Source organism: Symphalangus syndactylus, chromosome 24 (assembly GCF_028878055.3).
Source record: "Symphalangus syndactylus isolate Jambi chromosome 24, NHGRI_mSymSyn1-v2.1_pri, whole genome shotgun sequence".
In the NCBI taxonomy this organism is placed as follows: Eukaryota; Metazoa; Chordata; class Mammalia; order Primates; family Hylobatidae; genus Symphalangus; species Symphalangus syndactylus.
In genome coordinates this window covers 65,198,107-65,215,981 of record NC_072446.2, presented here as the reverse complement: position 1 = coordinate 65,215,981, position 17,875 = coordinate 65,198,107, and the positions used below count along the sequence as shown (strand labels likewise).

The following is a 17,875-nucleotide window of genomic DNA, read 5'->3' as shown; positions in this document are numbered from 1 at the left end:
GCATTAACTTATTTAATCCTCCAAATGACCCAATTAAGCTGAAGGATGGGAGTCAGCAACACAATGACTTATAAGTACTTAACTTGCTCAAGCTTATATAGCTATTAAATAATGGAGTCAGAAATTGAACTTGGAAGTCTCACTTCAGAATATTTTGACTTTACCACTAAATTGGCAAGTAAGACTGAATTCTTGGTCGCCTGGACTTTACATTGTAGTAGGAGAGACAGCCAATAAACATGCACATGAACGCCAAATAAAAAATATGATTTCAGACAGTGAAAAAGGATATTATCAGATAATGATATGACTAACTGGAAGGGCAGTGTGTCAGAGTAGCTACTTTAGCTAGATGGTCAAGCATGGCCACTCAGAAAAGACATTTAAAGCAAGATGAAAATGATAATGAGAAGCTGGACACATGCAGATCTGGAAGGAGCATGTCTCAGGCAGAAGGAATAGCTAAAACAAGTTCTTAAGGTAGATGTAGTAGAATTGTTAACGCCTTGCCTACATCCCAAGGGCCAAGGTACCCATCCCCTGGCTTCCCTGAGCGTTGGCTGCTATCTGCTTACAACTGCAATTGCGCTTTGCTGCAGGAGAATGCCTGAGATGATGTCCACCCTCCGGGATGGACCACAGCCAATGGCTGAATGGAACAAGATGACAGTCTGTTGCCTTAAGCAGGGCCATGGGATCATCAGGCTGAATCTCATCTCTGGTGGAGACTGTATCTTTGATTGGTGTCTTTCCTTTCTCTGTTCTATCTCCCAAACTATCTTGTAGGTTTGTCCTGAGAGTCCTCCCTGCATGCACAAGAATCCTCATCACAGGGTCTGCACTGGGAAACCCCGTCTGGGACAAAGGGAAAGAGCTTGGTGCAACGGAAGGATAGCAAGTGGACCAGCATGGCTAAAGCACAGTAAGTGAGGGGGAGAGTATTAGGGAATCGTGGTAAAGATGAGAGAAGACAGCTTAAGGAAAATTATGTGGGCTGTGTAAAAAGCTTAGATTCCACTCAAAGGCAGTGGGAAACCTTTGGAAGGTAATTTGGGTGTGAAAATACTCTCAGCAGCTGCAGTGTGGAGAGTGGGATGGGGGTAAGGCAAGGCAGAGAGCCCAGTTGGCCATCAGTTGTAACATTCCAGGCAAGAAATGACAGCATCTTGAATTAAGAAGGGAGTGGCAAAGGAGGTGAGCTAGGAGCTGAATGTGGGAGGTATTCTGGAGGTAGACCCAAGGCTTCCTGATAAATTGGATATGGCAGAGTTAAGGAGTCTAGGTGTAGTAGTCAGGCAAATGGCTAGGTTTGGTGGGAGCAGTACTTACTTCATCTTTTTTTTTTTTTTTTTTTTCCTGTTAAGAACTTAAAACAAATCTTTTGTAGAGTCGGGATCTCCCTATGTTGCCCAGGCTGACTTCAAACTCCTGGGCTCAAGGAATTCTTCTGCCTCAGCCCCCTCACAGTGCCAGGATTACAAGTGTGAGTCACTACTTACTTGATCTAAAGCCCTGGAAGTTTTTCACATGGGTTGGCTACTCTTAATTCCAACTTTGTCATTGGCAGATGAACTTGAAAACTGATACAGTTTTCAATTAATGTGATACAAAATGGCAGTTAAGGGACAGTAATGGCATCATTCTATTGTCTTCCTCTCCCCTCAGCTTTCCCTATAATTTTTTATACCTCCGTGTGTTTGCTCCTTTTTGCTCCTTACATTTCTTTAACAGTGGTGGTGTGACTTTAATTAGATACTCCATTTAAGCTGGGAGAAGGCAATGCCATAGCTCCCTGCTTTCTTCTGGGCAGGCCCCCTTGTGCACGGCTTACTTCCACAGCAATGGCCTTGATTAAGCAAAGGCCAAGGAGCCATGCAGCATCAGGGAAGGCAGAACTCTGTTACCCTACCGCTGTCAATCCCGAGAGGATGTGAGTGGGAAAGCAAGCGTGGAGTGATTGTGGGAGAATGGTTACCCTCCCCTTCTAAGAACCTCCCAGAATATGGAATAGATTAGGATACTCGGAAGCTGTCAATGCTGCAGGTCATGCCGAGAGGGGTGGTAAGTGTCCCAAGGGCACAGGCCTCCCTGATTTCAGGGTGAGGCCTGAAATTAGCAGGAGGCCCTGGATGGGGAGCCCAGGCTGTGGGTGGAGGAAGGGAGCTTTTTTTCATTCTCCTTTGTTCAAAATAAGGACTTTTTTTCTTTCTTTTTTTTTTTTTTTATTAGTGGGAGGGTGGGACATGAGCACAGCCAAACATTTATTAACTCTTCTTAACTTTCCTAACTCAGGGAGGGAAATGTTAGCACCAGTGTCTTCCAAGAGAGCATCATTCACAGAGCTCCTTGGGATTTGGGAACAGCATGATTAAGAAAGCAGATGCAGGCACTCCCATGAAGAAAAGTGAGTCTCAATCAGAGAGAGATGCTTAACAGAACCATGAATAATTGGAGGGACAGAACCCACATAGGCCTTTTAATTGATGGAAGTAAAGCATTTACAGTGTCAACAATAAGTGGAAAAGAGGTCACAGCTTTTCTTGATCCACTGTGCCCAAGTCAGACGCCCCATCACTTCCTGCTTAATGTAACTCCATTGTGCCTTGACTTGCAGGCAAAGTAAGTAGTTAATTTTCTATCTCTAGGTGTGAAGGCAATGCTTGTTTAATTTTTGGTGATGTCGCTATCTGTTATCAATGTCTTGAACAGTATAATTTTCAAGAGGAACAAGAGGCAAACATACAGTGCCGAGCACAGAAGTGCAGCTTGGCTGCTTTGGTCAGGATCTGGCTTTGTTCCCTGTTTCACACTTTTTCTCCAGCCAGGTAAAACCGCCTGTTGTTTCTACCTGCAGCCCTGCTGAGCCTCAGTCTGACACTAGTGCCTTTCCACAGCAAGAATATGTAAGAAACTCCCTGAAAATTGTGCAAGATGGACATTCATTCTGTCACATTCATTCTGTTTTAGTTAACTAGAGGTTAAGGAGCTGGTAGGCCACACTTAGAGGGAGGTAAGGCAGGTGACTGAGGGTGTTTAGCAAGTGTTGGAGATGTGGTCTGCGATTTGGTAGTGAGGTCAGAAGTAAGAATATATCTTTGGGAATCATGCAGTGAGGATGGGAGCCAATGAGAATCTTCATGGAATAAAGATGTTCCTTGCTCACTATACTGAGCCAAGAGAACAAGCCAAGAGATGTATTTTTGGAAATAACTTCCATTAAGTGGTGGACAAGAATAGGGAAAAGACACTTTATATGAGCAAGTGAGAAAAGTTGGAGGGAAACCAACATCACAGAAACCAGGAAGAGAGGTCTCATCTTGAGAAGCAAGAATGCTTCTGGGATTACTAATAGGATGGGTGTCAAACCCAGGCCTTTGATTTGGCTAACCCTAGAAAAGACAATTTCATTTTGGGTTGATTTTTGTGTATGGTATGATGTAAGAGTTCAGTTTCATTCTTCTGCATGTGGATATCTAGTTTTCCCAACATTCTTTAGTGAAGAGATTGTCCTTTTCTTATTGTGTGTTTTTGGCACCTTTGTTGAAAATTGACTATAAATGTGGAGGTTCGTTTCTGGGCTTTCTATTATGTTTCATTGGTCAATGTGAAAGATTTCTACATTAAAACGTATAAAACACTGATGAAAGAAATTGAAGAAGATACAAATAAGCAGAAACATATTCTGTGTTCATGGATTGGAAGAATTAATATTGTTAAAATATCCATACTACCTAAAGTGATCTACAGATTTCAATACAATCCCTATCAAATTCTGATGTCATTTTTCATAGAACTAGAAAAAAATCCTAAAATTCATATGGAACCACACAAAACCCCAAACAGCCAAGGCAATCTTGAGAAAAAAGAACAAACCTGGAGGCATCACACTACTTGGTTTCAAACTGTATTTCAAGGCCATCAAGAAATGGGTCTCACATTTATTTGATGCCTTCTACATTTAGTGCTAGGTGAGACAATATTTTGTTTTATGGAAGGCATAGAGAGAGAAGAGGAAGTGGACACTATGGACCAGTAGAAAAAGGAAGGCAAGAGAGTGAAGAGTGAATGACGAGAGGATGTCATTGGTGTTTGTGTGTTTTTTTTTGAATGAGAAGATTTGAGCCTGTGTTGAGGAACTGGACAAGTAGCCAGTGGAAGGAGAAAACAGAGACCCTAATCATCAAAGGGAAGCCCCTGCATGGTAGAAGGCAGGTGAAAGGGTTAACCTGTCCATGTGTCAGGGAACGTTTCTTCCAAGATGGGCGGGAAGGAAGAAAGTTTGGGTGATGATCCAAAGAAAACTTAAGGAGTTTGGGAGGAAACTTGTGGGAGTTCTCATCAGATGTTCTCAATTTTCCCAAGGAAGTAGGTGGAGAGGTCATCTTTGAGAGTAAATAGCAGGGGAGGAAATAGAGCTGGAGGAGAAGGCTAGCTGCTTTGGTGAATTCCAAGACAAGGAGTAAGTATACTGTAGATGATAAAAAGAAAGGGTTACAGCCAGGCACAGAGCCTGGCTACTAAAGTCCACTTTGTGTGTTTACTCTGCCCCAGCCCCCTTTGATTCTGATGCTGATAAGGCCAGAAGAGCCTTTCAATGTGCACAGATTTATTGAAAAGGAGAGATAGTTGAAAGATAAAACTCTGAATTGCTTTTAAATAGCCAGAGAAGACTTTACTGAGGAGGAGAGAGTTTAGAGTTCTGAGAACACAGAAAATTTGAGTATTACTCAGGGATAAGATAGATCTCTTTGGAAACACATCCCTTACTTATTTGGGGGAATTGAGAGAAGCAATGATTATTCAGTGGGTTACCCAGATTCCTCTTTTTATTTCATTGTGCCACTGTCAGAATTTGATTTGTGACCCAGCCTGGCTATGTTTCATCTTACCTCTGATAAATGATGGATTGGGGATTTTTTAGGTTACGTGTGTTTTTCAACTATTTGGCATTATGACTGATTGATATTTTCATAGCAGTAAGTTTTATGTTTAATGTCATCTTCAAGCCAGGGATGAAAGTTTTATTTGAAGTCTTACTTTTCAATACATTCTTATTCATCATCTTGACCTTCAACTTGTAGAGATTTCCTTATTTTTCCAGTTTTGGGGAAGAATGTCCCAGTCTAGAAATCCAACTGACCTATCTTCCTCCAATTACGCATTGAAAACAGTGGTTTCCATAGAGGTTTGAAAGTAGGTCTATAACTCTCAGTTTATCAACTTCAATCTACTGAAGGGAAGGCTCAAGGTAGAGTATATAAAACTAACCAGTGATATTTAGTTTGCGGATAACTGAGTTGAAACAATTAGTATCAGCTACATAATTTATTTGCAGGGCCCAGTGCAAAATAAAAATGTGAGATCTTGTTGAAAAATTATTATAATTTCAAGATAGTGACAGCAGAGCATTAAACCAATCATGGACCCCTCCAAGCATGGAGCGCTGTGTGGCAGTTTGCGTCTCGTACCCATAAAGTCAGTCCTGGAAGCAATCCAAGGGCAGTAACAGAAGTTGCAGAAGCCTCACCAGCTTTCGTCATTCCTTCCCTTTCACTACTTGGTCTAAGTCCTGAGCCAGGTTCTTCTGTAACTTCCCTTGTGGAAAAGCTGAGTCAGCCCAACATAGCACTGTTGTGATCTGTTGCCCTGTGACTGCCCTGTGACCCTGGGCAGGGAGTTGGGAGTGGGGTGATGTGGTGGATAGAGCTTGGGCAGGGGTCAACCTGGGAGCCCTGTTCCAGGAAGGGATCACATGTCAGCTTCTGAAGCATTTTTAATTCTTGCCTAGAAGTGACTGCTTTCAGAACTGCCTCTAAAGTATCATCTTCTTGGTTCCTTGCTTTGCTTGTTTGTTGGTTTTGGACAGAGTCTCCCTCTGTAGCCCAGGCTGGAGTGCAGTGGCATGATCTCAGCTCACCTCCCAGGTAGAAGTAATTCTTGTGCCTCATCATCCGAAGTAGCTGGGAATACAGGTGTGTGCCACCACGTCCAGTTAATTTTTGTATTTTTAGTAGATGGGTTTTCACCATATTGGCCAGGCTGGTCTCGAACTCCTGACCTCAGGTGATCTACCCACCTTGGTCTCCCAAAGTGCTGGGATTACAGGTGTGAGTCTGGCCTAATCTTCTTGGCCTCCAAAAGTGCTGGGATTACAAGCCTGTGCCCGGCCTAATCTTCTTCGTTCTTTGAAAACAAAAATCTGTCAGCCAAAACAGTTTGTTCAAATGAGGGACATCTTACCAGCAAAAAAGAGCCCACTTAGCCATGGGCACAATATTTCAACTAGGAACAAATATGTGTCCAATTTGTGTTCCTATTTTCAGTAGAAACCCCTGTCCCTTCTCTGCTTTCTGATGGAGGGTACCCTAAACCCTGACTATACAGTTTTGACTTTAATGATTAACAGCCTGATAAATCCCATCTAACTTTAAAGGTCTTGGAGTGGGGGAAGAATTCTCCATCTATGAAGGAGTTTTTGTAGCTCTCCTGGGAAACCTATCAGGGTGCCTCATCCGAGTGACAATGAGGTGGCAGGGATTTAAGATTTAAGCAAGACCATGAGTTAGAACCCTTGAGACCTGCTAAACATGAAGTGGAAACAACTGTGCAAGTTCAAAATAAGAAGTAGGGTGGAAGTGTGCGAGGGGGAGGGGAATTTGTGAGGGAGGGGGCACAGCACAATCACTGGAGGGCATAGCAGAGAGGAGCTGGAAGGGTCAGGTCACCAACCTTGGGGTGCAGTAGAAACTGCAAAGGCAGGGTATAAAGGAGGATGGAGCCAGGGCCACCAGGCAAAAGTGTGGGTTACCAAGACAACATGTTCAACATTATCTCCTGTGTCCTCCAAGGTACTTAGGGGCCGGTGACCTAGCAGAGCAGACCTGGGGCTGTGATTGCTGAGACAATTGGTTGAAATGGTCATAGGTCGGAGGAAGAGCAAGATGATGTCCTGTAGAGAGTGTAAAAAGATAATAATTTAGTCCTCTTGTTCCAAAGAGGAAATCTATGCATTTCCAATTTTCAGTCTGATAAGTAAGCTCTTCATGGGCAAAGACAATTTACACTAGTCTTGTGCTATTTTTTTTTTACTGTAGTATATATATTTTATTATTTTTTAAATTATACTTTGAGTTCTAGGATACATGTGCAGAATGTGCAGGTTTGTTACATAGGTATACATGTGCCATGGTGGTTTGCTGCACCCATCAACCCGTCATCTACATTAGGTATTTTGTGGAAAAATAAGAACGCCTTTTTTTTTTTTTTTTTTAAGACAGAATCGTGCTCGGTCACCAGGCTGTAGTGCAGTGGCACGATCTTGACTCACTGCAACCTCCGCTCCTGGGTTCGAGTGATTCTTCTGCCTCAGCCTCCCAAGTAGCTGGAACTACAGGTGCGCCACCACACCCAGCTAATGTTTGTGTTTTTAGTAGAGACGTGGTGTAACCATATTGGCCAGGCTGGTCTTGGACTCCTGACCTCATGATCTGCCCGACTTAGCCTCCCAAAGGAATGCTTTTACACTGTTGGTGGGAGTGTAAATTAGTTCATTGTGGAAGACAGTGTGGCAATTCCTCAAGGATCCAGAACTAGAAATACCATTTGACCTAGCAATCCCACTACTGGGTATATAGCCAAAGGATTATAAATAATTCTACTATAAAGACATATGCACACATATGTTTATTGAAGCACTATTCACAATAGCAAAGACTTGGAACAAAGCCAAATGCCCATCAATGATAGACTGCATAAAGAAAATGTGGCACATATACACCATGGAATATTATGCAGCCATAAAAAAGAATGAGTTCATGTCCTTTGCAGGGGCATGGATGAAGCCGGAAACCATCATTCTCAGCAAACTAACACAGGAACAGAAAACCAAACACCACATGTTCTCACTCATAAGTAGAAGTTGAGCAGTGAGAACATATGGGCACAGGGAGGGGAACAATCACACCAGGACTGTTGGGGGCTGGGGGGCAAGGAGTCTTATGCTATTCTATAGCATAGGACACCATTTTCATGCCCTCCTCCCTTCCCCCCTTGTGTTTATTATTGAGGGATAATTTAGCTATGGCAACATGCGTACATTTTAAGGCTATGACTTGAGGCATTTCTGTGTATGAGGTACCCGTCCAACCACCACCTGGATCAAGATGTTGAACATTTCTGTTCCTCTAGAAAGTTCACTTGTATACCATTTCTAGTCAATACCTACTCCTGTCACTACAGAGGAAACCACTGTTCTGACCTCTATTCCTATGGAGTAGTTATGCCTTTCTTTGAACTTCATATCAATGGAATTAGAGAGTGAGTCCTCTTTTGTATCTGGGTTCTTATGTCTGGAGAGTCATCTGTGTTGTTGTGGGTAGCAGTTGTTTATTCTTTTGCATTGCTGAGTATTATTCCCTTGTATGACTTATATCCCACGACTTGGTTATTTATTTTCGTGCTGATGGGTATTTGTGTCGTTCTCATCTTGGGAGTATTACGAATTAAGCCACTGTGGGCTTTCTTTCATAAATCTTTTGTTGTGGACATATCCTCTCTTTTCTCTTTGTTCTCTTCCTATTTCACTGACTTTCCTTTATTGATGTTCTCTGTTGCTTTCTCCTGACCTCCTCCACCTTTAAAAGTTGAGCTCTCCCACTCTCAGTTCAGATCTTGGCCCTCTTCTCCACTCGCACTCATGTTTTGGATGATCTCATTCAGTCTCATGGCTTTAAATATCTTATGATGCCTAAATTTATATCTCCATCTCAGATCTCTCATTTAAACTATTTATACATTCAAATGTCTTTTCAATACCCCTACTTGGATATTTAATGGGTATCTCAAACTTCATGAGATAGAAAGTGACCTTCTGATTAAACCTTCATAATCTGTTCCACCTCTGGTCTTGTTCGTCTCAGTTGTGGCAACTCCATCCTTCTAGGTGCTCAAACTGAAAAAACTTGGAGCAATCATTGACTCCTCTCTTTCTCTCCCACCTCACATCCAATTCACCACAAAATCCCATGGAAACTATCTTCAAAGTACATCTTGAATCCAATCATGTCTCACCACATCCATCGCCATCTCTCAAGGCTGGTATTTCTGTTTCAGCCTTTGTCCCTCTATACTCTTTCACAAAGAAGCCAGGATGATTCCTTTTAAAGCAAAAGCCAGACCATGTCACTCATCTATTCAAAATCTTCCAAGGGCATCTCATCTTACTTAGAGTCAAAGTCAAATCCCTTTGTATGGCATATAAGGTCCCACATGACCAGGCTTCCTTCATCTCTCCTCTATACAATCTCTTCCTAGTCTTGCCATAGCCAAAATGGTCTCCTTGCTGTTTGTGAAGAAGCCAAACATATTTCTACCTCAGGAAATTTGTTCTTGCTGTTTGATCTTTCTGAACTGGTGTTTCTCCAGATACCTGCATAGCCTGCTTTTTTACCTTCTTCAGATGTCTGTCAAGTATCATTTTATTATGAAGCATTCGTTTAAAACAAGATCATGTCCTTTGCAGGGACATGGATGGAGCTGGAAGCCATTATTCTCAGCAAACTAATGCAGAAACAGAAAATCAAACACTGCATGTTCTCACTTATAAGTGGGAGCTGAACAATGAGAACACATGGACACAGGGAGAGGAACAACACACACTGGGGCCTGTTGAGAGGTGGGGTGCGGGGAGGGAGAGCATTAGGAAAAACAGCGAGTGCATGCTGGGCTTAATACCTAGGTGATGGGTTGATGGGTGCAACAAACCACCATGGCACATGTTTACCTATGTAACAAACCTGCACATCCTGCAACAGAACTTAAAATAAAAACTAAAATTAAAAAAGAATTCCTTTGAGCACTTTGTTTAAAGCATTAATTCTTTTTCATACTATGCCATATGGAAGGATTTAACATATATTGACTTGTTTAGTTGTCGATGCACTGTGTATTACAGAGAATTTCTTAGAAAGAAATCTCTGAATATAAAAACAAGCCACTTCAAGAAATAGGCCTTTCTCCCAAATTAGCTTATAATCTCAAGGGGATTACATTTACTTTTATCCTCCACTATGCTCAGCCTGCTGATGTTAATGCTCCTTGTTAAGTATTTGTGGGTTCCATTGAATCATAGAAAAAGTAATAGCTTAAACAAAACAACTGTAGAATCGTGGTGAAATTACTGAAGGGACTGTGGTTTTTGCCAGTTATGCATGATGTAATCTTGAGCAAGTAGGTTGCTGATCCTTTCTGAGTCTCAGTTTCCTCATCTCTAAAGTGAAAGTCATAGTTCTTTTATATTTGCCTCAAAGGTAAACTCAGCATGAATGAAATATGTAAAGCAGATTATCCGATAAATAGGGTTACAGGAATCATTTTGGATAGCATTATTTTAAATGTTACATAAAAGCATATATAAACTGTAAAGTAGAGCACAAAATATGACATTAAAGTGTGAAAGTACTGAGTAATTGTGTCCTGGACGTCTCTATCAGTAGATGTCTCTATGAAACATTGGTTTCTCTTCAGTCATTCCAAAGATGGATGTCTGAGTACAATGTGTTATTACATGAAGTCTCTACTTTTCTAGAACCTTCTGTTACAGGCCCCTGGTCTTTGCAAAGTGATCATTAACTTCCAGGTGGCCTCCCATTCTGACTCCGGCAATGGGCCAATTCCTTGATTCTGTCTCACAATGTAACTTCCAAAGTAAATGTCTATTAAGCCTTTGTGTAAACATTCCAGACCTGTAACAAAATCAACTGAACATAAATCATACCCAAAGAAAGGGGTGTAGGAGAACGTGTAAGTTTGAGAAATGAAATAATACAGTACAGTTTCATTGTGGATCTCTGGCCTCAGTTACCTGGACTAAGACTTTCTCTGGTCTACATCACAGCTCCTCATCAGAGGTAGTGGTTTTTGGTTACTTCAGTGGGCTCTGCCCAAATATAGAGAAAATAAACCCTCCACATGAAAAGATGTAAAGATGCCTACTTGCAAATGGGCTTAACCAACATTCTAAATAAAAGCCAGGTTCTACCATCTCCTTGTCACTTATTGTATCTTGTCCCTATTAAGAAGTTTTGGCTAGAAGTCAAAGAAAGCAGTTATAATAGGTGTGGTTGTTTTGCTTTGGTATTCCTTCCTTCTTTATTTAGAAATGGATGGTGGATAAAAGCTCTTGCCTTTATGAATTGATTTTGGATTTTTTTTTTGCCTTTGGATAGAAGGATGATAAGATAAAATGAAAGCTCTCTCTGGAGGAATGGGAAAGAGCAGAGAGAAGGTATTTCATAAAAGTGAAGGACTTTTGTTTGGTTTTTGCCTTCAAGGGCTCAGGTGTGCATTCTGTCTTTGAAGTGTAAACTTGTCAACTTGCAGACAGTTGTGCAAAACTTTAGTTTTTCCAAAAATACAACTCTGGAAGCATATGCCTAGAGTACATCCTGTACAGAGGGGTCAACGTATTTGAAGGTAGGCATTTTCAAATAGGTTTTTACATTTCTAGAGTAGAACATTTAAGCTCAAAGAACATTCTTTTCTGCATACCTAACAGGGTCTAAAGCCATGCCATGTCCTTTTTTATACTTTTTATTTTATGAATGAAAATATATTGTCAGCCTTACTCTTTCTTTCTCTCTGTTGGAAATTAATGTAGAAGAAAAGATCTCACCCAAAGGGATTTTGGTGGTATATAGAGATGTCATAAAGTACGATAAGCTTTGGAATGAGTTACCAGGAAAGATGGTACAGTATCCTTTTCCAGAAATTAATTTAGGATAGGTCCTCCCTGGGTGGGTTCCTTTGGCTTTGGTTCTGTCTGAATGCACAAGATGGTCAAGGAACTTTAAGACTTGCATTGCACTCCTGTATTCACTGTTGTCATTGTCTTGCTCATATTCCTTTGGCCATACCAGGAAGTCACTTGCAGATAGGCCAAGTATGTGCTGATGGCTTTCTGAATCCTTAAGCCCGAATGCATATGATCCTCCGAGGATGCTTCACCTGTGCATGGAGCAGTCTGGAAGACACTGTTGCATAGTCCCAGTCCCAGAGATAGCTCTCAACAATGAGGATAGAGTTGGTGATAAATTCCCCAGCTCCCTTCAGCCTCATAAGGACAGTTCTGTGGTATGTGGTATGTTCTGCACAGTCACTTCAAGGGTCCCAAGTAAGACTGTGCCCAGTTTCCTGCAGAAGTAAACTGCTCATAAACACAGCCTAATGGCCTCCCTTCCTTCCCTACCTCTGCTGGGGTTTCAGCTCCCATATAAGTTACTTGTACCCAAATGCTGCTCTCAGAGTCTGTTTTTGAGGGAGCCCAAGCTAAGACAATATCTGACCTCCTCACTGAAGGAATTGCTTAGGCTAGGCATGGAATCTGCTAACCTTTTATTTTCTTGGCTCTTAACTAGAATAATTATTTAGCACTTGCTACGTTCCAGGCATAGTTCCAAATGTGTCTGCTTCTCTCTCTCTCTCTCTCTCTCTATATATATATATATATATATATACTTATATATATAATGTATATGTACATATACGCATTAAAAAATTCAACTCTATGAGGTATATACAAAAGCTATTCACATTTTACAGATAAGAAAGTAGAGACATGGGGTGGGAGGTAGGTGACTTGATCAATGTCACAAAGCCAGGAAGGCTTTGAGCCAGGATTCAAGCTCAGGCATCTGGAACCAGCATTCCTAACTATTAAGTCATCCTGCCTATTCATCTGAAAATCAACTAAAATAATGGATTTGAAAGAAAAAAAAAAGCAGTTCTAAACAAATGAAACGAATGATTGCAACTAAAACTTTCTCAGCCATATCCTTTTATGACTCTCATGTGTTGAGAAGATTTTTAGCAAAAATAGAGACGGTCCGCCTGTTGACTCCCATCACTAAAAGCCCCTTACAAGTGAGTTGAACTTTGTCTAAAAGGATATTAGATTCTGTTACCTAATTACTGCTTGTCTTTTAGAGTCATCATGAGGAAGTCCATTGTCAAGAACTTGGGAGGTTTCAGTTGCAGTAGATTATGAGAGGCACTGGAACAGCTGATATACTGAGGTGCCATTAAGAATTATATCACCACCAAAGCACAATCTTGCTGTAGACATGATTGCTTTGGGCGTAGGCTCCCATGTCAGTGCCAAAAACACTAAGACTTGGAGAAAGGAGAGGAGAAAGTAGAGCTACTTCCTCTGTATGCTTTGCTGCTTGGAAAGGAGACAGAAAAACAGCAGGAAATGCTCACTTCTTCTCTTGGGATCTTTCAGGGACCTCCCACCTGAACAGGACGATTGAACTTTGCTTTGGTAAGGGATGACTTGCTGGAAGATGAAAAGCCTTGTGGTGGAACATGAGTGGAGCTCTTCACAGCTTCCCAGGCGTTGCTGGTGCAGCATGGGGCAGAGGGTGTGGTACAGGTGAGGAGGTGGGTGTGGCTCCAGCTCATGGCTGACAGCTTTCCTGTTCCCTGCTAGGGCAGCTCTGGCATGAGCAGTTGGGAATCAGATTCTGGGCAAAGCAGGAGCAAAGAGCCTTTCTGAGTTTCCTTGGCTGACTTCAATGGACCTGTTTCTAGAAGGGCATGAAGGTGGCTGTGACTTCATAAGCAGAATGGAAGTGATTTGATCTACACCAGGCCTGGGAAAGTCAGCTTAGGTGTGGCAAAGGTACAGAGTGTGAAACAGGTGGGGAAAATAAATTCAAGATCCTGAACTTTTCCATGGCCCCCAAAGGGGAAGCCATGGGTACAGTGAATGGAGGGGCTGCCTTCAGCTCACTTGGCACTGTGGTGAACTGTCTCAGGGCTTGGCACATTGCCACCATTCCAAGGCAGATGGGAAATAAACACCATTAGTACGTTGATAAGTGTTTGTTTTCCTTTGGCATTAGGGCTAAGAAAAATAAAGTGGGGAGGGTATCAAACCTTGGAGTAAGCCTTTAAAAGGTTTCCCCTTTTGAATCTCTTATGGTTGTCTATTTAGAACAGTTACAATCACAACAGAGAGGAAAAGACTTCAATCACCCCTGGGACACATTTTGTCAAAATTACATTTAAGCACTTTTTATTTATGAGCGAGAAGCATTATCTTTTATTATGCCTTTAAAGCAGCATGGGGAAGTTGTGTGTATAAACCAAGGTGTTTCTGTGGCCTGTTGTCTTTTATGAACTTCTGGAAAGGATCACCAAGAAGGATGCTCTGATAACTGTCTGCCAGGCAGTTTGCATAAGAGGAAAGAGGCCTTTCTGAAGATCATTAAAAATGATTCATTACTATTGGTCATACACATACATGTTGTTTTATTACTTAAAAGTATAAATCATACATTGACAAGTAATTGTGTTTATCAGACTATTTTAGGCCCTGGGAGGAGTAGAGAGGTACAAAGTGTGGTGATTATTCCCAAGGAAAGTCCATTTTAATTAGGACGACAAGAACAATTACACGTGCAGTAGTTAGAAGCTATACAAAAGCCTATGATTAAGTGGTGAGTTGTGAATAACAGGCTACCTATGCTGTGATTCTCTTAGCAATGATACAAGAGACATCTTGGAAGAGGCAAAGCTTGAGACAGGTCTTCAAGGACTGGTAACATCTGGACAGGTTGAAGAGCAGTAGGAGGGCTTTCAGATGTGGAGAATGACATGCACAAAAGCACGGAGGTGAGAATGCACATATGTGTCTGGGACTTCTAAAACAGGGCAGCCTGATTGGATTGGAGGCTTTGGGCAATGATGAGTGAGCAATAAAATGGAAGAGAACAGGGTCAGAAGGGGCAGACAGGAGTTACCTGTCCTCATATCATGTATTCACTTATCACCGCCATTACAAACCCACACCAAATTTTTCTGTGTTGACTATTTGAGTATTGTAATTTAAAAAGAGTAATCTGTGTACAGAGCCCTGTACTGGGTTACAGAGTCTGTCTTGGTTGAGTTTTCCCCAGAAGCAGACACAGATAGAAAGAGTCCAGAGCAAGTAGTTTACTAGGGAGGTCATTCTAGGAAACTTTAGCAGAGGGGCAGGAAAGTGAGACAGGAACGTAAAGGAAGGCAGTCAGGGAAGTGCTATTAAGATACCAACGTGGACAAATGGAGCAAAATCCCAGTGGTGAACTCTAGAAATCAGTGTACAAAATGTGCCTCAGAGTGAACTCATCTGGGAGGTGAGGAAGTTGGGGTATTTATCCACCAGTTGCCATCAGTCACTGGGTGAGGGTTGCTTTTGAGGGCATTAACTTCCTAACGCTTTTGTTTCAGAAAAAAAGTCCTAAGGGAGAAGTTGCAAGTGTTTTTAGTAAAGAATCCTGGTCCTATTATGTCCACATATTTAGAGTGGAAGTTAGAGCACGTGCTTCCGACCCTCTAATGAAGGACAAGTCATCCTGGGGCACCGAAAAATCCTTTCCTTGGCCAAGTTTGCCTCTTCCTGTTTCTTACCATTCATTACTATGGTCTGCTCTGAGGCAGAGCAAACTCTGGAAGGATGACTGTAGAGTTCGGGTCGCAAATGGAGGCATCAGGGAGAGTTCTGGTTATAATACAACTCCACCTGAGCTGATTTACTTTTAGTGCAAGGAGTTTCCAACACAGCTGCAAGGGAGATTAACAAATATGATAGTGGCTTGAATTTGAAGAAGGTAGAGCAACGATTCTGTATTGGGCTCTGGGTTTCCAGTGGAGACTATATGGCAGTGAACTGGGCTCATGTTTCAGTTTTCATGGGGAAACCAAAATGGTCTCATTAAAATTCAGCAAACAAAATATCCACCCATCTCCACCCCCACCACACACACCCCTTCCATTGCCCTCTATGACACATGGCACAGGCCAGCTAGGAAATATAAAGTCAATCAGTGGTTTAAATCAAGTTTTTTACTTTCTCTCTCCATCTGCAGCAACACTTTATGCCAGTTGGATTATGGTCCAGTGGGAGAAAGATCAATTAAGGTGAAACCACTGTAGAGAAAGCACTGGAGAACAACATTCATTCTTCCTTAATAAATCTTAGTTTTAAATATTTGCTTTGAGTTTTGTTCCATTAATAAAGAAAATAAGAAGGAAAACCAGCCAATATTTTGTTTTTCCATATGCTGTAGTGGAATCCTGAAGTTGTTGAATTGAACTAATGCTTGATTCAATATGAGGAATAGACAAAAGACATGCAGAGATTCAAGTTCCCTCAGTAATCTGGTATTTATTCATCCATCCATCCATCTATCCATTCATCCATCCATCCACCCACTCACCCACTCGTCCGGCCATTCACCCACCCACCTATCCTCTTACCATTAGGAAATTATTTTATGTTAAGTGCTATAAGTGCCAATTCCTCTTTTTCAGTAATGGAGAAGAACAATTTGTATTATAAGAATTAGTGTGGGTTAGATTATTTATATCATCTTTCCCTGATGAGGGTTCATGTCTAGGTGTTTCAGACTAGCATTTTTCCTTGGGTAATTTCCACTTTCCCTTTGTAATCTGATACTTTTACTACATGTAAGGTCATAAACTGTTGTTTTGTAAAAAATATTTTGACATGGATGAACAATTTGGAGTGTAGATATGAAGACATAAAAGATAACTTGAAAAAATCAGACTGATTCTAATGTTTATGTAGAGAGGTAAATAATCAAGAATAATCAGTAACATTCTGAAAAAGAAGGGTAGCAAGGAGTGACTATCCTGTCTATTATTAAATCTTATAAAAACTCATTAAGACAGCATGGTACTGGCATAAGAATAAAAAGACATCATTGGAATAGAATTGAAGTTTAGAAATAGACCTAAATACATACAATAGTTTAATATAAGGCAAAGTTTACATCTAAAATCAGTAAAGAAAGATTAATCAGGGAATGAGGACAACTAAGTCACACATCACACCCTACAGTATAAGTTCCAAATGAAGAAAATATTTAATGTTAAAAAGGAAATACTGAAAATACAAAAACATGCAAAAATTATTTTATAATTGTAGAGGGAAAGGCCATAAGTCATAAAATGAAAAATTGATTAAAAATAAAGTATTTGCACCTGGTGAAAAATACCAACATCAAATCCATATTTTCTTTTCCTACAGATACACTTGCATAAACATGACTTGACATATATCCAAGATATTCATTGTTCTATTGATTGTCAAAAGATTGATGCAGTAAATGGCTATCAATAAAGGGCTGGCTATATAATTATAGGATATCTTCACAGTGAAATACCATCCAATTATTAAAAAGAATAGAAAATGATTCATTTATTACACTGAAATGAAATAATATTCGAAATACATTAGGTGGAAAAAGCAAGATAGAGTGGTAGATGAGATGGAAACTACCATTTGCATAAAAATGTAGGAAAAGATATGTATACATATATTTATACATTTGCCCACACATTTTCTCTCTCACACACATACACACAAATTATCTCTAAAGATTACATAAGAAACATCGGTTGTCAGGGTTTTCAGAGGGTAGGGTAACTAGATCCTTAGGGCCCAAGGGCAGGAGATTGACTTTCATAAGATTTTATACTTATTTTTAATACTTTCAGAACTTTTAACCAAGTGATTTTTATCTACAAAAAAATATTTTGAAAACTTACCTCCCCTTACCCCTTCTAGTCATTGTTTGTCTCATGACCTGGTAATATTTTCTCCATACCATATATCTCCACCTGAAATTCTTATTCTTCTGTTTACTCCTCTAACATCCTTTCTAGACTATAGACTCTTTCAGAGCAGTGACAAGGTCTATCTTGCTGGCACCTGAAGCCTTGTTGGATGAAGGAACTGGCTCCATGGGATGAGTGGTGAGGCTGTGTGGGATAGGGGTTTGTGGTATGGGCAAGGGATCTCTGTAGCAAA

The 17,875-nt window shown here is 40.9% G+C and overlaps 1 long non-coding RNA gene across 1 annotated transcript; it reads left to right on the top strand.

Annotated features, from left to right (window-relative positions):
• Positions 1 to 13,283: 13,283 nt before the first annotated feature.
• On the top strand, positions 13,284 to 15,989 carry LOC134735898 (uncharacterized). The gene is made up of 3 exons (XR_010119480.1): positions 13,284 to 13,429; positions 14,542 to 14,673; positions 15,909 to 15,989. It is a non-coding gene; the product is annotated as an uncharacterized lncRNA (long non-coding RNA).
• The last annotated feature ends 1,886 nt before the right edge of the window (positions 15,990 to 17,875 follow it).